The sequence below is a fragment of the Zonotrichia albicollis genome, chromosome 3 (assembly GCF_047830755.1).
Source record: "Zonotrichia albicollis isolate bZonAlb1 chromosome 3, bZonAlb1.hap1, whole genome shotgun sequence".
In the NCBI taxonomy this organism is placed as follows: Eukaryota; Metazoa; Chordata; class Aves; order Passeriformes; family Passerellidae; genus Zonotrichia; species Zonotrichia albicollis.
Window position 1 is genome coordinate 9,201,831 of NC_133821.1, and position 26,997 is coordinate 9,228,827.

The 26,997-nt window shown below is 43.5% G+C and overlaps 1 protein-coding gene across 7 annotated transcripts in view; it reads right to left on the reverse strand.

The window, feature by feature from the left end:
- Positions 1-26,880, reverse strand: part of PLCB4 (phospholipase C beta 4) — a 173,529-nt gene extending 146,649 nt beyond the window's left edge. For 2 of the 7 annotated variants that reach the window (XM_074536586.1, XM_074536584.1), the window contains exons 1-2: positions 26,471-26,880; positions 6,955-7,014 (exon numbers count right to left, since the gene is read on the reverse strand). The gene's annotated coding sequence lies outside the window, so the exon portion shown is untranslated. Of the gene's footprint in view, positions 1-6,954; positions 7,015-19,203; positions 19,577-26,470 lie in introns of those variants that run through there. The other 5 variants (XM_074536591.1, XM_074536589.1, XM_074536588.1 and 2 more) reach the window with 3 other exon arrangements.
- Between the last annotated feature and the right edge of the window lie 117 nt (positions 26,881-26,997).

Below are 26,997 nucleotides of genomic sequence, written 5' to 3' on the forward strand. Positions count from 1 at the left end.
ATCTACAGCTGCCCCAGAGATGTCCTCCCATTTGCTAACTGCAAATGATTGCATTTCTGATTGAGTTCTCAGTCTGGTATCGATCACAGAGCAAAAAGTGCAGCTATGAAATCCAAGTAGATTTGCTTGCTACTTTTCATTCCAATGTTTACCACGTCTCATTAGTTTTGAGGGGAAGAAACAACAGCTAAAATATAAATAACTGAAAAGTGGCATATGTGTTGTTAAGCAATAGACGGCATTCCCTGTTTGTCTGTCTCTACCCTTTGGGTACAGAAAATAACTAGACAGCAGTCTCATCACTCCACATACTGTACCTTTCAAAACTTGGCACAGCACCTCTTACATACTGTGTTTCAGCTCAAACAGCTCAATACGTACCTCAGAGACCTGGCAGCAGTTCTTTGGGGAGTTATTTCCTACTTTTCTGGCTTAGGCAACCTGTCGAGCGTGGAAAATTTACACTTAGTAGATCCCAAATATGTACACAGAGAAAGAGGAAATCATAATAACCATGATTATAAATGAAGTTTTGAATGTCAATTCAATTTGCCACAGGTATTTCCATTGCCTCCAAGAAATGATTCTGATGTGGAACAGCACGTGCCACCTTCTCAGCCTGCAGTTGCTACAGGTACTGTGATCAAAAGGGATTCGTTTGGGTAAGCAGCTGCAGTGGGCAGACTCCGTAACACACACACACTCCCTGCTCTCCACTGCAATACCCCTTTTAAGAGCAAAATTACAACTGATAAGATACGAACAGTAGAACAAAAGCAAGCTCTGGGAAAGCCAGACAATACTGAGAAGTTTTGTCTTTGATTAGCATCTCTTTACAGATTTTTTTTTTTTTTACATTCAACCAAATACTGCTCCTCTATATTGTTGCCATGCTGTTGTCTCCTTATCACAAGAGTTCCATACCTGCTTGGTGTTTCTCGTGGACAGCTCCTCAGAGCACTGCCTCTTTCTCCTTCACACAGCAGCCACCTGACTCCAGTTCCCTTCTCACCACCACCCCACTCTTTATAGCACTCATCATTGGTTACACCTGTGGCCTGTAAAGTCAGGCCGGCTCCTAATCTCTGCTAATTGGCCCAGCTGCAACTCATTAGGGGTGAGATTACTTTCTGCACTATCTTTGTTTTCTTATATTCTATCCCCCTACAGAGATCACAAAAGCAGTCAGAGCAAACTTCCCTCTGAAATTTTCCATAATTTTATGGTTTAAAGTATTGGAAGAAAAGTATTTAAAGTACTGGAAGAAAAGAAAAATCCTTTAAAAATACAATGCACTTTTTGGCAATAATTTAGTAATTTTCCTTTTTGGCTTTGCCAGAAAACAGTACGGGTTAAAGATGAATGCACTATTCATATGGCAGGAGGAGACATCAGTTTAAAAGAGAGCATCCAACAGGCCAGTAATCTTGCTGTATCAATAGTAGGTCTTGGCAGATAGTTTCAACAGGACAAGAGAGTCAGAAATGAATAAAACATTTTGTCCAAACTCAGCTGTGCACGACCTCTTTCTTTCTTTCCCACCATGTAGGTATTTCCTGTATCTGACAGTTTTATGATGACATTTCCCACTTTTGCTACCTTGCTGCCTTTATCTCACAGCTCTCCCCATACTTTCTAGATCATCCTGCTAATTCTTTCACTCTCCATTTCTCACATAATTGGCCTCAGGTGAAGCCAGTGGCAGAAATCCCACGAATGTGTCCGCAGGGGTTTCCCTTGGGAACACGGGATGTCACTCAGGTCTCTGCCCTCCAGCTCTGGCACCGAGTCATGCCAGCTTTGGGCAGGCTGAGAAAACACAAAAGGGAAGAGTTTGCTCCCTCCACTCCCTCCATTTCACACACTCCTCTGGATAACTGCAGCAGACTCTTGTGCTCTGGTTTGCCCCTGGATCCAACAGTGCACTAAGGAAACACCCAGAAAACAGAAAAGGGGGAGAGGGGAAGCCATGAAGAGCCCCAGTATGTCTTAGAGAGCTGAACCTGCACAGAACAAAATGGTTTGCAAGGACCTCACTTCCTCCAGGCTTTACTGAGGCCAAACAGTACACGGTGCCACTTTGTGTCTCTTGGTTTCTGACCTGCCCTTCCCATACTCCGCACTTTTGGATTCAAAATCAGGACTTCACTCATTTTAAAAGAAGAAGGTTTAACTTCAGGCATTGATGAAATAGAAATTTTCAATAAAACAACGCTATGACTTAGTTCTTTATATAATCTTTTCAAAAAACAGCAAATAGTCTTTCCTTCCTGGGGAATGGCAGATAAATCTTCCGGGACAGTTTTACAAGGCAGTCACTTAGAGAAATATACAGACAAAGAAAACAACCTTTCTTAGCCTAAGACAACTCTTATCATAAACAACTAAAATTTACAGGAGCCAAGATTTGTTTTCTCCCTTTTTGTGCATTAGAATGTCTGATGATTCAGGTTTCAGACAGACCTACCACAGACCAGTTTGAGGCAGCAGTCTGGTAAACTTTGGAATCCTCTCCAGAAGTCCACCAGTCACTCATTCTTTCACCATTAACTTTTGCTCTGGCAGAAAAAATGAAAACTGACTCAGATTAAAAAAAAAAAAGTCCCAGAATTATGGAATAGTTTTGGTTGGAAAGACCCTTTCAATGCCATCTAGTCCTGCAATGAGCAGAGACATCTTCAAATAGATCAGGTTGCTCAGAGTCCAACCCAGCCTAACCCTGAATGTTTCCAGGGATGGGGCACCCCCAATCCAAGTGGGAAACCTGTTCCAGTGTTTTCACCATCCTCACTGTAAAAAACTTCTTCCTTAAATATACCCAGTTTCAATTCAAAGCCATTTGTCCTGTCACAAGACCCTACTAAAAAGTTTGTCTTCATCTTTAAGACCTTCTTAAATATTGAAAGGTGGCAGTAGCCTGGAGCCTTCTCTCCTCCAGCTCAGAAATGACCTTTTAGAATGTTATGTATCAGGTGGGCCTTTTGGCCAGCTCAGCCCCTGATTCACTCTCACACTGGCTTTTGGTGTGAACAAGCATTCAGGGACAAGAAATTAGTCTCCTTTCTCACTCCCAGCCTCTATTTTCTTTATCACAAGTGTCAGTTTAAATGTACAGGAAACTACAGAGACCCTGACAACTGAGACAGTCACACTGCCATAAATTATCAGTATGCTTTTGTTATCACTTGCTGTGAGCTCCCAGAGCTCTGCCTCCTCTCCAAACCACAATCTTGCTCAGACTGAGACCTTTGCCACTACATAGGTTTTCTGTTCCTTCCACGCTCACCTCTCTCACACAGGTGTCTGCACAATGCTGGATTTTGCTGTAATTAAACAGAACAGTCTCCCAAAGGAAAGCACAAAGACAACAACATGATCACAAGCAGCAGGGAATATTTGGAAAACAATACTTCATCTGGATGCAGTAAGCTTCATTTATTTTTCTTTTGCCTCTCTATTTTGGTTTTATACTGTTGACTCCAAGTTTTAATGACCAAAGATATTTTAAGCATTCCTGACCTAGAAATGTGCTAAGAATAAGAGAACTTTATAATAAAGAAAACATTGGCCATCTGAAGGGAAACTCAGAGTATACCCCACCTCAGTGAGCTAGGCATGTTGCTTATGAGCAGCAGATAAGTTTTCAGGCCTACAAGGACTCAATTTCCAGAAAACAGAGATAACATGGGAAAAGAATCAGATAGGCTGTAGGATTCAATGGACCTGATTAAGAGAACAGTTGGGGGATTCATGGCATGGATTATTTTGACAATAGCAGTCTGAGCAAATGGCCTCTAACAAGAAGGGCAGCTTTCCTTTATTCTCTCCCCTATAAAGCGTCACTTCCATTTGGGACCAGTTACCATGCCCCTTAAAAGGAGCAGGCAGCAAATAGTTTGGGACTAAAACTCCTCCTAAAGTATGCTCAGTAGGTGTGAGAGTTCCACGCTGGCACAAGAGAACAAGTGCAGGATGTTTCTGTGATTGCAGCAGGCAGATTACACAGAGGGAACTCCATCAATGTGTGGCCAAGGAATGCTGCAGCTCCCCAACTCAGAGATACAGTGACACAAAAGTACCCACAGGGGCACAGGTAATTTAATCAAAAGTGCACATGCCAAATATTCAGGCTCTGTCCTTCACATGAAAAGTCTGCAATTCTGTAAATAAACCACAGGGATCTTATTTCACCTCCATAAAAATCAACTGTGAAGTGTTCATGAATAAAATCAATGAGCTAACTGCGAGGAACTGTTTTAATTATTATTCCAATCAGGAATGCCTAGAGAATATCATGGCGAGTTTCACACTACAAACTTGAACAGGAATGCAGCCCTCTCTCCTTTCCAGTGTTGGAAAGCACCTTTCATTTAAAGGATTTTCTTTGGATAGTTTTCTCTTCAGCTCAATCTCTTTCAGACTAGGAGAGGGGTCAAAGTTCCTGCAGCTCCTGATTATTCAATAACATGACTAATGCTCTCCTAAGGGGAACATGATTACAGGTAAATGATGTGTTATGATAAAGGCACCATCTCCCATTTGCACAGGCCTGTCCTCCCACCCACCACTATGTAAACACAATAAACCTTTAAGGATGCACTGCCTGACCTCATCTCCTGAAGAAATACTGCCTGGAATCACACTGTAATGAAACACAGGATAGCACAGAATGGCCCCATTTAATCTTTAACAATATGATATTTTAACAGGCTTCTACCCAGACAACCTCTCCCAGGCATCCTCAGTGCAACCAATATTAACTGCAGCATGCTGTTCACAGACCCTAAAACTGGCTGTACAAATTGTGACTGCCTGGGGCTACTTTTGTTTTGTTATGGAGCCAAGTTCTCCTCATATTTATTTGATGCAAAAAGTTGGAAGCTTTGAAATCTGCGGTTCCTTTTTTCACTAAGTTTTAGAGGTCTTTGACTTTCAGGATGGTGTGTAAAGCCTATGGCATGTCCTTCTTCACGTTGTGTTGAAATGGTTAAAAAGAGGATCCAGTGGAAAACGAAAAGCATCACCTCTAACTTCCTTTACTAACCAAGCCCCCAAAGGGGCTTTTCCCTGTGATATTTACTCTGAGTTTGAAAGCATCAAATGTGACACTCCAGGTAAACTTATTCATTTACTATTCCTTTATCACTTTTAACAAATGAACCATCAGTCCTGCCATTAATGGGAATTCATTCCAAGTCTCTTACTAGTAAGGTTTCTACTGCTGCACCTGGATAAGAAGTCAGCCCTCTCTGTATTTTCAGAACATTGCTCTACAAAGATATTTACAGAAGTTTCTACTTTCCAAGAAAGCTATTTCTGGCCAATGTAGGCTTATTTTTTTCTTTTTCAATTATTTTAAACTGTACTTGTGCCCACAGAAGAATTATTTTTATCAGTTACAAATAAACAAACCAACTGTGACAGAACACCAGGTCACAGTGCAGCAGATTCCCAACTGCTTGTGGCACAGACTACATGGATAAACCAACAATCCAGGAGAGAAAAACAAGGAAACAAGTCTGCCAAGGTAGGATAGGTAGAGCACTGCCTACAACCTTTGTACCATTACTTCTAATTCTACAATTCTAGATAAACACCACAACCACATCCTTTGGTGTCAATGACTTGTTCTGCAATGAAATTTTCCTGTTGTGGTCTTACTGCAGGGGTGCCATGCTGTTATCTCCTTATCACAAAAGTCTCATACCTTCTTGGTGTTCCTCATGAGCAGCTCCTCAGAGCACTGCCTCTTTCTCCTTCACACAGCAGCCACCTGACTCCAGCTCCCTTCTCACCACCACCCCACTCATTTATAGCATCTTCTTCTCATTGGTTACACCTGTGGCCTGTTAAAGTCAGGCCTGCTCCTAATCTCTGCTAATTGGCCCAGCTGCAACTCATCAGGGGTGAGATTACTTTCTGCACTACCTTTATTTTCTTATATTCTATCCCCCTACATTTTCCTACTAAAGATCCCTTTAGAGCAGATCCATCAGCAACTGGAATTCTCATCTGAGATTTCTCACGTGATTTAATTTCAGACAACATTGGAGAATTCTCATATGAATTTAGGTGTGCTTTTAGAAGACCAATAAAAAGCAAATGCATCTAATCATTATCACTTCAAAACTTTCATGCACAAAGCCTGTGCCCTGCTCTGCACCTGTGCAGTACAACAGGAATCAAAGAACTCATCTAAGCTGAGCTTGAGGTCTCAGTCAGGATTAGCCAGAAACTAACATTTGTCACAACTTTCTGAGCCTGCTCAAGGCCTGGACTGCTAAAGCAATTGGAATTCTGTGCCAGCTTGGTGCTTCTGGAGGAAAAGTGGTTTTCAGACAGCAGAAGCCAAGACAGTACAAATCCTGTATGCCAATGGGATGGGGAAAACTTTACTCAGACTAGGAAGGGAACACAAATTGGCATGCAAGTGACCCATCCCCGAGTACCAAAAGAAAGTAAAAACCTTGCTCTCCACAAACACAAGGTGAGAAGGACCTGCTGGAACACAGAGACTCCAGAACCTAAACTGACTTTGCAGCTGTTTAGGAACGGTTATCACTGGAGTTTATTGGGCCTGAGAGGGAGCACACCAAAGAACAATTTCTACTCATCCAAACTCTCCAGGATGTTAGACTCCAAAAAGATAAGGCCTCTGAGAACTGTGAATACCCTCATCTGCCTGTGTCTGGTCAACCTCACACATACACACTTCCTTAATGTCAGGATATCTGGTTTCAGGAGAGCACAGCACCCTCTGAATTTGCAGCTATGATCTAAATTCTAATAACTTCTCTCCTCTCATGAACCCCAACCGCTGCTTTTTCAGAACACATTTTTCATTCTACTGACATGGACAGTGCAGCATTGCAATGGTAAACTGTATTTTAAACAGCAAGTAGATAATCTAGTACAAAACAGAATTAAAATACTAAAAGAACAGAAAATGCATACCTTTTGAAAATCAGAAACTGTTCCATAGAAATTCACATTGTAGAAAATGTCTTCCTTTCCCTTAAAAGGAAAAAAAAAAAGCCTTAATTGTGCATATTCATATTTAATTACCTAATAAAATCCCAGTAAACTACTACAAGACCTTCTTTTTCCTCCAGAAATAACTTCTCCTTATGGATCAGAATATTTACACAGTAGCAAACAAATACTGAGTGCTCAGTGAGTTTTTGTTTGAAGTTAATTTTATTTTGAAACTCCTGTTATTGAAGCAGAAGCATCATAGCTGCAGGTGACAGGAACACATGGCACCCATTCTTCCAAGCATTTAAAACTAGAAAGCAACACAGTGGAGACTAAGGATGGAGCAGTGTGTCAGGAGCAGGGAAAAGAAAGTATTTTATTTTGAGACATACAATCAGGTCTCTCTATCATCCCAGCTTTGGGTAAAAAGTAATTTATGCCATTGTTATTAGTGCTAGAATGCATTTCCTGCATTGCTTTTGCCAACGCTCTGGAAGGATGGAAGCATCCACTTCTGTTTTCCCCATCTTTGGAGGGGAAGGAGCAGCACAGGGACACCAACTCCTGTACCTCGGAGCAGTACAAGTGGGCAGGGAGCTTTGGTGCTGCTCCTTTGCACCCCTCGCTTTTCCAAATGCACAAACCCAATGATTTCCATCTGTAAGACCTAAGTGTGAGACCTTAAATTGGACATGAGCACAACAGCCCTCCAGCAAGCAAAGCAGCAGGTTTACACAAACAGGAACGAAAATGACCAAAGAGTGCTCAAAAACAAAATCAAATCCAAATTCACATTTGAAATCCATGTTTTCTAGGAGACAATATTTTATTAAAAGAAAGCAAGTGTCTTCAGCATTATTGAAAATAACATGAAATTGACTGCTGCTTTTTCAAATGAATTTCTATCAAGAGCTCCTACACATTAGATCAGAAGCTCTATTTTTCTCTCTTCCATCAAGCTAAATCTTTCTTCTTTTATAGAAAAAATAAATTGAAGCCTAAAGTTGAGAACATCTCAATATCCACTAGGTGCATACAGAGAATTAAATTTGACCTGATACTCTTCAGTTTTATGAGGTTTAAGTTTTATGAGAAGAAGAAAAAACCCTCAATATTAGAAACAGATTGCAGAAAACAAGAGTCTCAGCCAAGGGAAGCCAGAGCATGTTGTGGCTCTAGCATTTGCTTTGAGAACTCATGGCACATAAAACACCCTGAGTATGGGACCAGAGGGACTGAGAACCACAGCAATCACAATTACAGCAATGAGGGCAGTTAAAGAGAACAGTTTCCTCCTCTGTTGAATCCTCTAAAAGTTGCCAAAAACGTCCATTAAAAGAAGTTGCTTGAAATCATAAATAGCAATGCTGAGAGGATGGTGGCTACATACTTTGTTCTCATTAAATATTGACAGCATTCTCTTCTAGTAAGAGACTACACAGTGATTTCAAGTCTTTTTTAAATTATTTTTTTAAATGCCTCAAACTCTCTCATTTTGCTGATGCACTTTCAGCCTGATCTCAGCAGCTCCTAATTACATGACAAGATATCTCTGGGTCTCCAGGACTTCACAGCTTCACACAAAAGCATCCTTACACTTACTCCTGGGTCAACTAGAGCCAGCTTCATGCTAAAATAACCTCCCTGTCCAAAACAGGCCTGTGCTGGGAAACAAAGACATGACAAGATAATTTTCAAGCATACAAACTGCGATGTTAGTGTGCAGCAGGAGATACAGCCCAGCCCTTTGTGTTCCCCTGCAGTCAGATTTCAGCAGGGTTACATCAGTGTGGGACCCAGCCAGCTCCACTGGAACCAGGAGCATCCCAGCAGCCCTAATGCACATTCCAGAAACACAACCTGCTTCCCACTGCTGGTAATCAGCCACAGCTTTCTGGGCAAAACTGCCACTGGGCCCTGAAATTTCTCATGTTCCATGAAAACACACGAGTACAATCTCATAAATTTAATGAACAAAATCAGTTTCCTTTTAGCTACGCAAATACCAAAAATCTCTCTCTGTCTTTCCACCAGTTAAGTATTTCTTCAGAAGCTTGTTTGTGTCCAAAATCTCCAGTGGCCCTTTCAGCGAGCCTGTAAATTCTTTGAGGGAAGCCCTCAGAGCCAGAGTGCAGCCTCAGTCCCTGAAACACTGAGCAGCTTGTAATTCACAGCAACAGGACAACTGATGGAGGAATGGAATGGACAGTGGTTGCAGCCTCAGCTCTGCCCTCCCTTCCACAGCTGGGTTAAAGGCTAAAATACAAAACCCCACAATTTTCATTTTTCTCATGTTCTAAAGAAAAAGAAAAAAATTAATTTTAATGAATAAGCCTTAAGTACCTTGATGCCTGTTTTTTTTTTGTTTTGTTTTGTTTTTGTGTGGTTTTTTTTTTGTTTTTTTTTTTTTTGCAAAAGAGCTTTAATTTGATGTTCCTCACAACACCAGGGCAGATGTAGAGGAATCAAATTCTGATGTGGCCAGTGTTCATTCTGGCCACAACACACATTTCTTCACTGGTCTTCAGTAAAGCACAACGTGTTTCTTCACTTGTCACCTGGCCTTTCCTGTCACCTTAAATACACCCCACGGTTTCCTCTCTCTTCACAACCTAACCCCCTTATAAGCTCCAAGGAAAAGACTTATTTTTGCAAAAGACCCAGCTGAATCATAAGACCCTTCAAAAGGATGGGCAACCTTTGCCAAGACTCTGGGCTTGTCAACAGAATTTTTTTCTTTTATTTCTAGTTTCAAGCAGAAAACAAGTTTTCATCCAAAGGGATCCATCATTCAAGGTTCTTTTCCACCTGTCACTCTGAAATGCTCAGAGAAAATGACCTGGCAAATACACACTTCTGCAAGACCTTCCCATTGATGGACACTTGGATACAGATAATCACCTCCTTGAGTTACCCAGAGTATAACTTTAGAATTCCAATAAGGACCTTTTGCCTCATTCTAATTAAAAGCAAAGTACAAGCACCCAATTTAGAAAAGACCATTAGAGACTTAATTTAAACATGACAATTTTAGTCTGTCAATATACTGAAATGATCATTACCTACCAAACCTTCTCTCATTCTGTGCCGGAAAGGAGCTTTGACCATAGCTCATTAGTTAATTTTAGACACACAACTGTTACCATTTTTCAGACATGAATTGCCTGTATATCCCTAATCTGGCTGCACAGCTCTGAAAAGGTCATTTCTTTGTTTGTATTTTTTTTCAGAATCCAGGAGTAAGGCAAAAAACAAAGCAAAAGAAGAGGCAAACACAGAAGGCAGGAGGACAATGTGAAGAATTGCCTGTCACCCTCACACCTGGGGCAGGAGAGCCCAGTGAGGGATGGGGTGTCAGCTCCTGCCTCCCCGGGCCAGGCTGCTCCCAGGGCCTCGCCACACGTCCCTCACTCTCCTGCGAGGCTGCTGAGAAAGCCCAGCTCCTTCCCGGCGTGGAGCCTTGCCAGGGACATCAGGCTGTTGCTGCTGACATGCTCCACACACCATTCGGTGGCTTCCTGCTCGAGGCATTACATAATCTGAGCCTCTGGCATATCTTTCTGGAACATTTCGTGTGCTCGCCCACAGGATCAGCAGCATCTTCAGCTCCCACAGCTCTGCACCTCCCTGCACTGATTCTGACCTGGAGGGCACTGACTGCAGGCACAGATGGCTGTTGATCCCCACTAAACACAAACCTGACAGTATGACTCCAAAAAGGACAAAAGAAGCAGGTAACCAACAGTTAAACACAATTAACGGTCACAGGAATACCACGATGGGAATCACTTTCAGAAACCACAGAATTCTATCAAGGGCTGCTGCATTCAGCTTCACTAAGGCAGAAACTTATTAACCAAAGGGAGCACAGAGCCTCCTACCAGAGCCACACACACCCCACCCCATCAGCCCTAGCTCTGCCTCCAGCCATGAAATCCTGAGTCAGGAGAGCTCCTGACTCGGGGTCAATGTGCATATAGCTAACCCAAAAGGTGCAATCACTCCTTGATGTTTGCTGAGCAAGACTCAGGGCACTGCCCTCCTGAAACAGGCAGACTCTTTTCACACAAATGTCAAGTACTTGGAGCTCAGAGATTCCATTTCATGAAAAGCTGTCAATTGATAATAAAGTACACCCTCCCAAATGATGTGTAGATAATAGAATCTTTTAGACCTTTTTCTACAGAGCAGGAGTTATATGATAAACTCCACATAACTTAAGCCAAGCAATAAACAACAGCAGCATTTGTGCAATACAGAACAGTTATTACAAACTCTAATCAGAATGCAAATGTAACAGCACCAAAATACACAATCTGCAATTTGACTCAGAGAATTTCAGGGTGTCTTGGATGTGATTATATACTATCCTACAACTCCTGGAGGGAATTTTACCTATGGCTAAAGGAAGTTTTTTGGTTAGTTTGGTTTTTTTTTTTCCCCTGGTGGAATTCTCAATTTTTAGTCACCTCTAGTAATTCTCTGGAACCAAAATCATCATGCTGCAGTTTAAAAGGTTTTCAATCTATGAAATTACTCATTACTGATGAAAGCATTAACAATCCAAGACTTCATTTACAGCATTACAAAGAATCCAGGTCAATTATGGGTAAATGCTTTTACTCAGCTTGGGCCAACAAAATTAATTATTATCATAAAAACCTGCACTCCAACCAAGAGTAAAGTTTAAAGGTGTCCCACCACATTCAAAGAGGACAGAAAGGAAGGAACAGGCCTGGACTCCAACATGAAAGTGAGCAGCTAATGCAGGCCCTGGGGAACGTGCAGCAGGTGACAGGATGGGAAGAGGATGGATACTCCTTTCAGGCCAGCACTTTGTATCACCAAGATAAAATCTGATATCTCCAGGGAAAGCTCGGCACCATCACATAAATCCTGCTGCAGCCTAATAGTTCTGTTTGGGATGCACTCTGTGTTCCAGAAACTGGGAGCCTGCTCCTTGCCAGCCTGGCTCTGAAATGTAGGCCAGCAGCTTGAACGTTGCGTGTGGTGATCTACACGTTTTTATCCCAATCCTCCAGCACAGCAAGAGAAAGGGATTAAGGAGCATTATTTTTTCCCCTGAATATTTACTGAGATAATTACATCCCATACTATAATACAAGATTATTTTGCACAGTACAAAATAACATGGAACAGGCCTGTTGTTTTATGGAAACCTCTTGGTCCCATCACTCTTGATCACTTTGGGCTCATTCCTCCAGGAAAGTTTAACAGCAAACTCTTCCAAATGTATCAAATAGATGCACTCAGCTTCTTCATATAGTCCCATTTTTAGCAATCATATTTTTAAAATTATTTCACAAAACGTTATTAATGACTTAAGCCATCTGTGTTTCTAGAGAACGCTCCCTTCCATCCTTTCTTTCCTTCCTACTGGGTTGCACAGTAAAGACTTTTTTATTTACAACCACTTTTATGCCAGCAGATGTTTTACCACACAAAACTGCTTTGCTGCAAAGTTCAAGAAGAAAGTGGTGGGAAGAAGTTTACATAAGCAGACATCATCAACAAAAGCAGGAGAGCCTGGCAAACCACAGGCCGCAGTCATTTAATTCACACAAATCTCTCTTCCCCTTTCTCACTCTGCTTTCCAATTTGATTTAATTCCATAGGAGGATCTGACTGGCAGTCACTCCATAATGCATTGCAAGGTTTAAATGCCAGCAGCTTTCCTTGTCTTGACAAAATGTACAGAGCAGAAATTTAATTACAACTGGTTCAAACGCACTTTTGTTTTGCTTCTACCCACCTGGAACACGGAGGCCGTTTAAAGTAAACATGTTTAGTCACTGGATAATATGAAGTATAAAGGAAAAGTTACACTGTAATAAACAGAGATACATTTGAAAACAATTTTGATTTCTTATCGCTGAACCTGGCTGCAACCAGCTAGCTGCAAGTGGCATGACTGTGATGGAAATGGCGTGGTATTGCAGTGCAAGAAAGTAAACATCTTCTCCCAGACAGCAGCACAGCAGTTGAAATCCACCCAAGAAAACCATTTGCATTATCAGTGTGCATTATTCTGCCCTAACGTTTTGACACTGAGTTTAAACATTAAGCTGGGAGTACAATGCCTCTTTTTGAAACTAATGCAATTTCTTGGGGCAAAATCTGATATGGCCAGCCAGATTTCCTGAGTGCTAGTTTCTCCTAAGGAAAAAAAAAAAAAAAAAAAAAAAGAAAAAGGAAAAAAAGAGACATCGGTTTAATTTTGATTTGTCCAGTAAACAGATCAAAGCATTGCAGCTCTGCAGAGGAGGTTTACAAAGCCTCCTTGTGCAAACTTCCTGGGCCTGATGCTGCCAGCTGCACTGAAGCAAATCTCATCTGATGGCAGCCAGTGCTGGTTTGTGCTACATTGTCCAATGCAAAAATTTACACTTTAAAAGGAAGTCAAAATCTTTGAAGTTCCACTTGATCAAAAATTATTAAAACATGCAGCTTGAATTTTTAGACTGATCTTAAACACATGTAGCTGGAAATGTTTCACACTTCTATTCTGTTTCTTATATACCAAAAACTGTATTCAGCTCTAGGCTCCTCCTATTCCAGTGCAATAAATTATTTGGGTGAAGGAGCATTTTTAACAAATATGTACAACGCCTAAAAGAGAGATTCCAGAACCATTATTAGATCACTGAGAACTGCAAGATTGTGAAGTGTAAATAATTTTTAGCATAGCTGAAACATCTTTCTAGATCTGTGCTTTGTAAGATTGTAATTTCTGCCCAGCCCCTTCTATTTCTTTTCTCATCCAACTGAGCAGTTGAGCTTGTTCAGGGTTTGCTGCTTGCTGCCTTTCACAGAACAAAAGAAAGAGGGAGGAAACCGAAATGACACAACCCATATAAATTAGTTTTAAAATGTTCAGTGGTAGGCCTGATGTCTGCAGCTACTTTGATTCTTTGCAGAAGAAATTTCCTTTCTATACATCTATATGGTTGTCACTTGAGTGTCCCTTTAAGCCAGCTTTGCTGACTCAGACTATGCCCATACCATTTTTATTGCCAAAGCAATAAAAAAAAGGTGTTCCTGAGTTATGTTCTAACTTAAAAGATTTACACAGGGAATCCTCAACCTCAGAAACAACACCAAGAAGAACATTGTAATTTCTGCTGCAAGACTGCTGTCAACATCCATATGCAAAAAGCCTGCTTGATAAATATCCTATAACAGACTGTGCTTCTAAACCTGCAACTCTGCTCTTTCTGGGCTACAAATCAAAACTGGATCTGTTGCATAACAAAGGCATTAAAGATAATGGCCTCTAGGACTGCGTGGCACATGAGTGTGAGCAGTGTAGCAATGCCCTGCTCCATACATTACCCTGCACCCCGGGGAGCTGGGCTGGCAGAGCATGGCCATGTCCCTGATTGCTACAGTTTGATTTCCAAGTCAAGGTCAAGAAGCAATTTACCAGGATCCCTGTTGCTAACACACATGGGCTGCAGGCTTTGGAGAAGTCATCTTGCCACGTTAAAAAAGGTCTCAACAACTGGAACGTAAAGAGATGAAATAGTCTGTAAGCTGCTTAGGTACTTCAGCACGTTGGACTGAACAGCATGGATGCCAATTCTTTTTAACCTGCATATATCAGCTCTGTATATATATTCTAATTAAAAACACTATATTGCAGTGTATTCCCTCATCTGAGGTATCAGCAAATGGGCACCAAGCAGGTTACATAAAAAATAACAAAGAATGCATTGGAATAAATGCCATAAAATAAATAATGCAAGGATCGTCCCTGCCCCAGAAACCTTGCAATTTAGGCCATGAACAAAGAATCCTTAAGGGATCATACCAAACCTACCTCACATTCCTCAGCTGACATTTACATTGTGCTGTACTTCTTCGGTTCATACTTTCAGGACTGGAACTATGCACTTGTTCTGATGTGCACTGCTGAAATCTGCTCTGCATCTCGTGGTTCACAAGACAGTGAGCCTTCTTGTCAGGCATTATCATGACATTTAAGATAGATATTGAAAAATACCTAATCAGAACACTGTGGGTGAGGGGTGTGTCGTACTGTATTTAACCCAAGTCTTCCTTTAGAACAAAGAATTTTAATTTTTAAAGTGTGACCAGCTATGCCCATACCCAAAAGACAGGGGGACAGGGTGGTGGAATTACCAAAACAATACCAAGCAACAAGCAGCTTTCTGTCTGGGCCCCTCTCCTCCTGTGTCACAAAGGGTTACCTGTCCTAACCCAGGAGTATCACTGTTCCTCCTACAGGATCAAAAGTGTCCTCACTGCCACTCCTTGCTGGCTGAAATTGAGCTAAAAACTCGTTTGAAATTGTATCAGTCTCAACGTGGCCATCTAAAATTCCACCAGTACCTCTCAATCCTTAAAAAGGGAATGCTTTTGACATCTGATGCTACAAATGAGAAGGCTTGAGCCCACTTTGTGGATGTAGGCTTTGCTTTGGAAGGATAAACGGAGCCCCATCAGATGTGCAGACCATGGGGAACAAATAAAGGTCTGAAATTAAGGTTTCTAATTAACTATTTCAGCTGCAAAAATTACAGACTGATGTAATCAATCTCCAGCTCTGCAGGGCTGGGTTTGTGCACTTGCAGTGTGCTGTACTCAGGTCAGGTTTTTCCTCATACATGGTAAATCCCCCTGCCAAGTCCTGACACTATTTGGATTCTCGTTACCTTTCTTTTGTTAGGTCAAATTTCATTATTAAGAAAAAGAAGAAAACAAAACCACACACTGCCAAACAATAAAAGAGAAGCTATTATCTATCAGACAGAATAGCTTTTTTCCCATTATTTTCCCTTTGAAAGGGGAAAGGAATGAAGCACTGAGTGGACAAACACCATTTTGGCCTATGAATCATCCCTGATAAAACTGCAGATGCACAAACCCAGTCACAACAGTATCACAGTAAGAGAGATCAGATAAATTTCCATAACCATCCAAAAGGCCCCTGAGATGAGGCAGGATGATTTTGAATTGAATTTTGAGATGCAAGACTCAAATGGACTCAGGTTACTTGCTTGCAACACCCACGCTCTGTCAATACACAGTGCTGAAAAGGAATAGTCAAATCTTGTTAAAATTATATCTCAGCCACTAAGAGAAGTGCTAATTACCAGCTGGACTGAAGATCACTGAGATAAGCAAAATATTCCCTGCCACAGCCTTTTAGACAACATTTGTTAATTTCTAAAATCCAAGATGTGATGATAGCAGGGAGAGATGGAAGGAAGGGAAGGATTAAATAAACCTTCCTTTAAATGATTTAAAATTAACTGAGAAGCATTATCTTTTCATCAACTCCTACAAAAAGAAAGGCAGCCAGAAATTTATTTGTGCAATTAATGTGATATTCATGTATACAGAAGCACTTTTAATTGAAACTATAAGTTGGCTTTTCAGTAACTGAAGGATTTCAGGTAATGGTTTATTGGTTTAAGAAACAGCACCAGAAAAGTGGTTATAATTTAAATCACCAGTCACTTTTTAAGGAAGAGATGTAGCTCACCTGAAAAATACCATAAGTCTACAATTTTGAAGTGTTTACATATATAGTTTTATAGCTCCTACAAAGAAAAGCAAAAAACAAACACAAACCCGACACCTTACTTTGCTAATTACTTTCACTAATGCTTTGAAGAAATGCTTGCACAGATCTTTCAAATGAAGCAGGTGAAGCAGCACAAGTTTTGGTGCCAATTTCAGATTGTTCATGAAGGCGTTCATGAGCATTGCAGTGCTGCTGAAGGCTCAGGCTACTCTTTCAGGTGTATCCCTTTCCTGAGGGAGCACAGGTCCCTGGCAGGGGCTGTAAGCAAGTGAGGGTCAGCCTGTTCTCCCAGGAAAGCAGGAGCAGGAATAAATGCCATAATTTATTGGCATTTATTCTCAGGCTGCTCCAGGGGAGGCTCAGGGTGGTCAGAGAGGGGTGGGCTCACCGTCCCTGCAGCTGCTCAGGGAAAGCCTGGACATGGCACTCAGTGCCAAGGTGACGTTCGATCATAGACTGGATTCAATGATTTCTGAGGCCTTTTCCAACCTAATTCATTCTGTGAAAATTAAATAATTCAAAAACTAAACCCCAAAACAGACTAGGGAAAAAATACCCTGTAGTATTATTGTCTTCTGTAAAGAAAACAATTGCACTTAAAAGCAAGAATGAAAATACCCAGCAAACATCCTGACACTAAACTACAGTGGGATGGAGCCAATTCCTTAAAACCAAATAATGTAACTCTTAACACAGCAATGCAATTTCCTCTGCCATTTCCACCTGTGAGGATCAAAAACTGTTTTCCAGCTTTCAAAAGCTGCAAAGTATCGCCACATTGCTCAGCACCTGACTCATGGAAAACCACTCACCGAATCAGTCATTTGATGATTCAAAATTACCTGAAAAACTACCTGGATGTTTTTCCACATAATTTCAGATCAGTTCAATTGATGTTTTTAACATGTCACATATCTGAGAGCTGCACTTAGATCTTTGTTTTCACAATATTATTATTCACTGGTTCTGCTGTGGGGAGGGGAGGTGGTTATTCCAGATTAAAGTGAGCAGTGTCTTTTCAAGGGTAAATTAAAAACTAAAGCAGGATGAGATCAGGGAAGATTACCAGGCACTGTTTATAAACTGAGCATAACTAAATCAAAGGTATATAAATCAGAGCACGCATTTCTTGGCAGATTGATTTGGTTTTGAAAACTGAAGTGCCACAGACTTCATTTAAAAAAAATCCCCAGCAATAAAGATCACTTTTTTTTCAGAAGTAATGGATTTCATGCCAATTCACAGCTACTCCTGCGAAGTATTGCTTTCACCTCGTGTGTTTTAAAATACAAGAAGCATTTACAAAATAAATACATGTGTTTGTATAGCAAAGAATTACTGCAAACATATACTTTTGATTTCCTCACATCTGGAAATGCAGTTAGGTAACATGAGGCTTTAGCTCATCACAGGAAAGCTGTAAGAAACTAACATACAGGAATCCACACAAAACAAACAAACAAAAAATCATTACAAATAAGAACAAAAATGTTCTTTAAGTTAAAAAAAAAAAAACGAAAAACAAACTCCAAAAAAAAATGTCCCCCAAAACCCCAAATCAATCAACTGGTAGACTGTCACCATAGCCGAAATCCAACATAACATCTTTTTTCTCAGACTGCAATCCAAAGATGCAGCAGAGAATATGAAGTTGTTTTGCATGATTCAGACTACCAGATAAAGGTATAAGCAAGCTGTGATTCTTCTATCCATACAGGGACCACAACTCCACAGTACAAACTTCACTAGTAAGAAATCTTCCACAAGAACTCAACCAGACCAGCAGAGCTGGAGATTTATCCCTTCCACACCCAGCAAATGGGAACATGGCATAGGAACAACACCCAGCATTTCTCCACAGCAATGCTCACCCAGCTCTCTAGAGAGGTAAAGGCAACATGCAGAGGACTGATGCTGCTGTTGGCCTTTCCTGTCCCTCCGAGGCTCTGTGCACCTTCACTCTGGGCTGCATCCAGACAGCTCTGTGACCATCAAGGCAGCTGGGCTCACAGAGTGCCTCTGGGGGTGCTCTCCGAGTGCCTCTGGGGTTCTGTTCTCTCCGAGAGCCTCTGGGGGTTCTGTGCTCTCCCAGCGCCTCTGGGGTTCTCTCTCCCAAGCACACAACCCCACAACAGCATCCCTGCAGCTTACAGAGCCCACCAGCACCACACCAACTCATTAACTCTCCCAGTTAAGTACCACATGCTTCCTCCAAGGTGTCATTCTTCATTCATTCCACAGGGAAGAGATGGGATTACTCCCATGAAAGCAGTGCAAATAGTTCTGTTACCTGATGCAAAGACTAATTTAAGACATTTTCTTGTATCAAGTCACACAGATGAAACAGCACACCAACTATTCTTACATGGCTCTTCTAGTTAAGCTCATGCTCTCATTAGGATATCTCAAAGGAGACCATTTTAACAACATCTCTTTACCAGCCTTAGCACACATACCAATTCCAGCACTTTCTCAGTTTGTAAAGAAAAACAAACAAAAAATTAAAAGCAGGCAGAGCCAAACATACACAATACTTTAGGATGCATCCAAGTAGACAGGAGCCTGCTTGAGAAAAGCAAAACTATACCAGTGACGTGTGAATGCAGGAAAGCAGGAACCTGTACAACTAAAAAAAACTTTGCCCAGCTCGTCCTCACCTGGGCCAAGGTCTTCTCAGAAGTTATTTCTCCTCCCAGCCACCTGGTACAGTCTCAGGTCATCAAAAAGCCACTCTGTATTTCACAGCCAAAACCGAGGGCATCAGCAAAAAGAACAGCCAGACTCTGCTACACGCTGCCAGATCTGAAGGGCTTGGCAAAAAGGAAATGAGTCTCCGTATCGGTTCAGCCGCAGCAGGGATGGCAGGACCTTCCCCCGGCACACGCAGAGGCACACGGGCGCTGCTGCTGCCAGAGCGAGCAGAGGAGGCCGAGGGTCCCCGAGCCCCCCGAGCCGGGGGAAGGCGGCACCCCGAGCCCGGCCGAGGCTCCCGCCCGGGCTGCCCTATTTGAGCCCTCCGTTGTTCTCCAGGGCACAGCGCTCCCCGCCCCAAGCCCCCACCTTCCCTCCAGCGCGGGGATTCTCCAATCAAAGCAGATAAGCGCATCATGTGAGGGATGGCAGGCACGCTGGGGGGAATTTCCGAGAGCTCCTGCAGCATCCACGGCCACAGGAGATCTCCCGGGTGAGAAGCACGGGCCAAGCAGGGGTGCCAAAGTGCCCGCGTTACCTGCAGCTCACGGCTCCTGGGGCAGACTGCAGCACCTCATCTGCAATCTGCTCCGATACACCTGCAACCACATTCCATCTTCCCCTGTCATTTACTGGGTGACCACTGTTCCTAAGCGTATTCTGTAGGGAAGCAGTACACAAATAACACAGGCTGAAAGACCAGAAGGCAATAATTACTCCGTCTCTTCTCTGCTGATGTCAGACACGCAGTACAGCTCTCCAAATCCACCAGAGCACCCAATTAATCTGCGCTAATCCTCAAGAACTATATCTGAAAAACAAGTAGTAAAATCAAATCATCCAACAGCCTCTGCCTTGCCTTGCAGTCACCACAACACCATGCTACCCAACCTCTCCTTTAACACATCTGAGCTTCCTTCTCATCTCTGCAAACAAACCTACAGAGAATTTATCAGCCTCTCTCCCTGCCTTCTTCAGAAACACTTTTCTTTCCATGATCACAGTCCTTCATAGAAAAAATTACACCAATTTCTGTTGGGTTCAACAGATCACATTAGCCTTGCCAAAGAAACCACTCCATGGCTCAATTTCCTACTTGCCAATAAGGCATTCATATCCCATTTCAACACACACTTGACCGAGAAGAATTCTGTAGGAATTATCCTACTTTGCGTATTTCAAAACAAACAGGCTCTCAGTGCAGCTATCAAACCGTTTCTTCCCTGTGTGGCAGCAGTGGCAGCAGCAGTGAGATGGCAGAGATGGAGTCAAGCCCCTGGATCCAGCACACAGCCTCGGCTCAGAGGAGAGCACAGAGCATCTGTATGTGCAACAAGTACAGCACATGCAGCAACATCCACAGTGCACATCCCCAGAAAAGAAAACCAAAGGGCAAATGTGGAAGACATGGCAATTTTAGGCATGGGAAATAAATATGTTCAAGGAGTATAAAAATGGGAGCAGAAAAACTCGCAGAGTTTTGGAATGGTCTACAAGATCAAGGAGTTAAAAAATGCCACTTTGCTATGAGAAGTTATTTCATCTGACTTCATTCAAGACCACAGCTTACATCTCAGAGAACTCCCTTATTACTTGTTATTTTCCACATCATCAGTGTTCACAGGATCATGGACACTCGAGATCACTGGAATCCAAGAGATGCTCCTTATTAACCTTCCAAGTCCTTCTTCTCTTTTGCCCCCTTTATTAGTCACTGACCTCCTGGATGATTACTTCCAGTCTGCACGAACGTGCGTGCTCAGGCTGAATGGAGAAATTGTTAGAAAGGGAAATTTATCTGTAACTTCACGAATAAAGAGCCTGCCCTTTAATATCTTTTTCATACCCATTTCCTCCTTACTAAAGTGCACCCAAAATTCTGTAGCTGAATATATATCCCCTCTTGGCTGGCATAGTGCTAGACCAACTGCAGACATAAATTACTTCTATGTAACTATTTGATAGTTCGATAACATTTGTAAATTTTTTTTCTTCATAATTTCAGATGGTGCTGCACATAAAAACAACAGAATACAAACACCAAGACTAGATTAAGACTTTTCAAGTAAAGGGTCTATTGGTACAACATCTGAGAAGGAATAATGTAGACGGTTTAATTTGAACAGTCCCTTTTCAATCCAGCCTCTGCAATGTTACACACCTGCTCAAGGTCTTCTAGGCTGCAAGGCTGGCTCACAAAGGAAGTTTCAATTTGAGAGCCCCAAAGTCAACTGAACAGAACCGGTTTCTGCAGAAGGGAGAGGGCAAAGGCACTTTGTAACTTCAACACCACCAATTTCACCAGTCTGCAAACAGCCCTTACAATGGAGCACATTCCAAACTGGCTGTCTCACCTCATTTGCCGAAGCTCCCAGTTACTGTTCCTGGGGAAGGAACGGGCTCTTACTCTGAGGGAAGATCAAACCAGGGACTCTCAGCTCTCCTGGAGCAGGGCCTCATGGTGGTACAATTATAATCCCATATAAAATAGGAAGCAAGGCCCTAATTTTGGATGTACAACAGCTGCCAACCAACTTCTTAAGCTGCACTTTGGTCCCTGGCTATTGCATACAGAAAGGTGAGAGACCCACTGTGAGCAATTAGGAACACCTATGGGGTATAGAATAGATTTTTTACCAGGCAGCTTGGAGCAATTGCATAAAGTCAGATTATGGATTCACCTGCAAGGTGGTCATGAAATAGAGGACAAGGGATGCTCAGTGCTGTACCCATGGTCTGTCTGTCCCATGACCAGCTATGAGCCACAGGTGGGACAGGATCACGATGGAGCTTAACAACGCTGACTGGCAATGGAAAAGAACAGGAAACCACAAAGAGATCCAAGTGACAGCCCCATCTGCCACAGAAACCTACATGGTGCAAAAGGCAAGAGGCCTTAACAGCTGGATCCCTTGTATTTCTCCCTTTTCAGGAGCAGATACACCACATTAACCTAACCTTTCAGTGACCCACATGGCTCCCCAGGAACAGGCTCTCTCCCACAGGAAAACTGACTAGTGCTTCTAAGAACTCTAAAGGTGAAATGAAACATTTTAATTGCTTACAAACACCATTTATCCAAGAGTAATAACAAGGGAAACAGCTTGCTATGATTTCATATTAGGCTAGGAGGCTCTTCAGAGGAGAGGAAGATGAAGGTTTTGTCTCATTCTTCTCCAAAACTCAAGATTCTTTTGCTGTTGCACAGGTGCAACTTTAACAAGTACTTCTTTCAGTGACTGACATGTAGAACGACTTGTAAGGCAAACTGACCACAGCACCTCACTACCTGGCACAAGCTGACGTTGGTCCTCACAAGGAGGGGATGCAAGTGTTGATTTCCCTCCAAGATCCCTGCAGGGAAGACATGTGCAGCCCATACCCAGAAGTCTGCTGGAGAGGAGCCTCTAGAGCCACAGCTGAGCTGCACCATCTATTTCTGACTCACAGAGGCCGCTTGGGAGCGTCTTGCCCTGAACGCTGCAGATTCCCAGCATCAGCGCCCCACAGGCAGGGACAGAAAGGCTGCTCTGATGCTGCTCCCCATCTCGTGGCACCCTATTCCAGGCACTCTGATACTTCAGCATGTCCTTCTGGAACAAGGACCTCACTACTAGGCTAATGAATTCATTCCAGAACGGCTGGGAACCTGTCCTCTTCCACAGTTTCACAAGCCCCTTGAGCCATATTTACTAAACTTCCAGAAAACACTACCACCATAGGAGGGGTGAGGACCAGCAAGGTAGATTTTAATAGTTTGGTGTTCACAGGGCAAGATACAAGCAAAGCAGGATGGCTAATGCCAAAGCACAGTACCTTTGGTATTTATACCACTGATATCCCATGTATTCTAACCCTCTACAGGTCAGCTCTTTGGAACACAAAGTCCAAAAATCACATTCTTTTTCTGCAGAGGCAAGAGGACCACAAAACCTGCTCCCAGAGAGTCCTGCTGAATAAAACTCATCTGAGCCTTTGATGTGTGCACATAGGTGATTCTGATGTGGTGCTACGCATGTATCTTTCATAAGAATAAGATGTCCTAAATAGTATAAGCAAAAAACTTTTGAGGGCTGGATCATAAACACCTCCACTGTGTGCAACTTCTCCAGACATCAAAGAGTCTTCCCTGAACCAGATGCATTACATATCTGGCAAAATTAGTAAATGTGCTCAAGCCATCAATTTTGCAATTTTTGAAGTAGCACAATGCATCTATTTATTAGAGAATGGAACTAAGCCCAGGCTGCTGATTAGCCATCCCACAAATAATGCTTATGCAACCCTTCGTAATGATTTCCACTAACAACCAACCGGAGATTTTATGACTTGGAAAATTTCACTTCTAAACCAATTTACAACACTTCCCAAAATCTAATGGGACAGATGATTGAAAGTGTAGAGGAAAGCAGCCTTCTCCGAAATCAATGAGGTACAATTTTCGTAAGTAGTCTCTCTCAGGTAAGATGCCTGCATTGAGTTTTGGTTCTCATTTCTAAAATTCTCATAAGTACTCCTCTTTCCTTTCCTCCCTTTCCTCTAGAAAAGGGATTAATTCAATTTTAAGGAAAATAATAAACCAGCAGTTTCAGACTTCAGTCTCTGGCATATTACGAAGAGGAAGGAATAGCAATTGAGCTGTTAAAACCACCAGGGAAAGCAAACCACCAAACAATTCAAAAAGCCCACAGAAATGACAAGATAAAAAATGAAACAGAAATACAAACCAAGCCATCTTGGTAAGCACAAAACTTATATCGCTACAAGCTTTCAACACAGTATACCTAAGCCTGGTGAAAATGAAGCCATCAGTTCCTCCACAGCTGTAAGAAATACTTGACAGACTTCCAGCACAGCCCCAAGTTCACCATCACAGCCAGCTATTACTGGAACAAATGCCCAAAGTCTGCAGCAGAAGTCAGCAGAGTATGTCAAGCCCAAGCAACTCGCCGTTGTTTTTGAAAAGGTGAAAACAACACAATATTTTGTGTGAAACACAACAGAGAAGTATTTCCTCTGTCAGTAAGGGAAATTCAAATGACTTCTCTTTCCTGCCCCTTTTGGTCTTCCCCTTCAAGAGGAAGAGAGTCTCTTCCCTGCATTCTAAGAAAAAGCAGAGAGTGTAGGTTATGCATAAATTCATGACAGAAAGCACTATTTTAGAACAAAGCTCCTGTGCGTGGGTGCACGTCTTTAAAATAAAAGGCATTGTTACTCTCCCAAGTGCATATCCACAGCCAGCAATCAAGTCAGATCCTCACATTTTATTTTGACAGCCACGCAGTCATATTTTCACCAGGGGTTTGACTTTCCCATCAATACCTGGTTTTTAGCAATATCATCAAGAGATGAATCAAAACTGACACGTGAAGGCACACCGGTATTAATGGCTGTGGAAAGGAATTCTCATCCTAGAGATCTGTAATTTAACTGCTTCATCAAGGTACCAGTTGCAGGGAGGAATAAATCTGAACTCATATTCAGGAGCTGTCTCTGCACAATTCAAAACTGCTTGGCTGCATATAACAGTAATTACTTTGCAGTTCATGACACTATTGGGTACCCCTGATCTGGTGAAAGCCTGCAAGTACTGTGGCCATGACGCTTCCAGAGGCTGGAAGGAACTGACCCGAAGTGAGAAGCAGTATCAGCTTGCTAGCACTGCTCAGTAAACTCCAGAACACGGCCCTGAACACAAACGTGCTATGGAAGAACCTGCTCCATCCCCTCACAGGATCCAAAATGAGACCTTTTCCCCGGGACACTCCTCAACACCAATTATTAAACTGAAAATTCCATGGTGCAACAGCAGGCAAAGTTTGAGAAACAGAAACATTATTTATGTATTAACAGAGGATGATGTACACTTTACTGAAGATTTATACTGTGCAAGACTTTGTGTCAAATCCACCCTTCCCACAGATGCATCCCCATGGACACTTTAACATTATATAAACTCCCCCTGAGATAATGATTATTCTATAACTTTCTAAAATCATCCCCCTTTGGGAAAGTATTACCTAACAAACACACATTAAATACCTCACAAGCGCATTAGATCCCTGGGTTTCTACTACATGCTAGCATAAAGGAATATTTGTACTTTATTTTGAGATATTAAAAAAAAAAAAAAGAAGACCAGGCTGGATAACTGTAACTGCAAAGGATAAACAGGATTAAGTAACAGGTGTCTGACTGCACATAATTCAAAGTCGTGCAAGGAATACAGTGCACAGCCTTGGAATGGCTATGGAATGGAAATGGAAACATTTTGCACCTTGCTTTGAAAATCACCAGTATGCAATTTACAAATGTCTTGTAAATTCCAACCACACAGACAGAGGCAACAGGAGCACTTGTACCCCCAGAGACCTTTGGATACATAGAAAAGAAAACAAACAATCTTCAAAGGTAAGCCTGCGAAGGGGGGAAAAATAGGGGGGAAGAAGGGAAACAAAAAAAAGGGAAAAAAAGAAGGAAAAAAAACCCCACTGCAAGAAAGTTATACTTAACTACACAGAAACATTTGTCACACCGCCCAGCACTGACAAAATCCGGATACACTCAGAAACTACAGCAGCGAGGATGAGGGGAGGACTCCAGCGGCCGGGCGCACACGCAGAGGGACCCACGGAGGGACCCACACGGATCCACGGAGGGACCCGCACACGGACACGGGTGAAACTGACACACGGACACGGGTGAAAGTGACACACGGACACATGCGTGTGTACACAGCCCTGCATGCGTGTCGCACACAGGCGTGCATGGCACGCAGACACACCTATGTGACACACACCCACGTACCACAGCCCCACACGGGTATGAGGGACCCACACGGCGGCAGACCCCCGCAGATGACAGCCCCACAGGTTCGTGGCAGCCCCACACGGGGGTGAGGCACTCACACGGCGACAGTCCCTCGCAGGTGACAGCCCCACAGGTTCATGGCAGCCTCACAGGTCCGTGGCAGCCCCACACGGGGGTGAGGGACTCACACGGCGACAGTCCCTCGCAGGTGACAGCCCCACAGGTTCATGGCAGCCCCACAGGTCCGTGGCAGCCCCACACGCTCGCGCCGGCCCCACGCGGCCGGGGGAGCCCAAGGTTACGGCCCGGCGCGGGGGGGGCCCGGGCAGCGCCGCTCCCCGCCAAGGGCGCGAAGCCGCGGACAGAGCCGCGGCCGCCCCCCGTCCCCCCCGCCTCAATGGTGGCCGCTCCAGCCGCCCGTACCTCAAGCGCCGAGGCTGCTTCCTCCTCCTCCTCTTCCTCCTCCTCACGCCGTGCCAGTGTCTGTGTGTGTCTGTGTGTGTGTGCGACCCGCCCGCCCCACAGCGGCGGCGGCTCCTCCTTCCCCCCTCCCTTCCCTTCCCTCCTCCCCCGCCGCCGCGCCCGCCTCAACCCCCGCAGCGCCCAGAGACGCGGCAGGGACGGGGGAAACCCCAGGGCGGCCGCCGCCTGCGCTGGCCGGGCCGGGCCGGGCCGCCGCCGGCTCCCCCCGCCACCGCCGCGCAGGCTGCGGGCAGCGCATGGCAAGTGGGCGGCGGGGCCGCGGGCGCGGAGCTCCGCCCGCACGGCTCCCCCGGGCGCGGAGGCTCCGCGGCCCCGGCCGGCAGCCGCAGGTACCGCACGGTGCCCCCGAGGATGCCGCGCCGGCGCGGATCGGAAAGGGCGAGGAGGAAATCCCCCTTCCCCGTGTGCTCCCGCCAGGCCTGCTGCTCCCCACGCTGCCAAGGGGAGAAAGGCGATGGTGCGGAGGC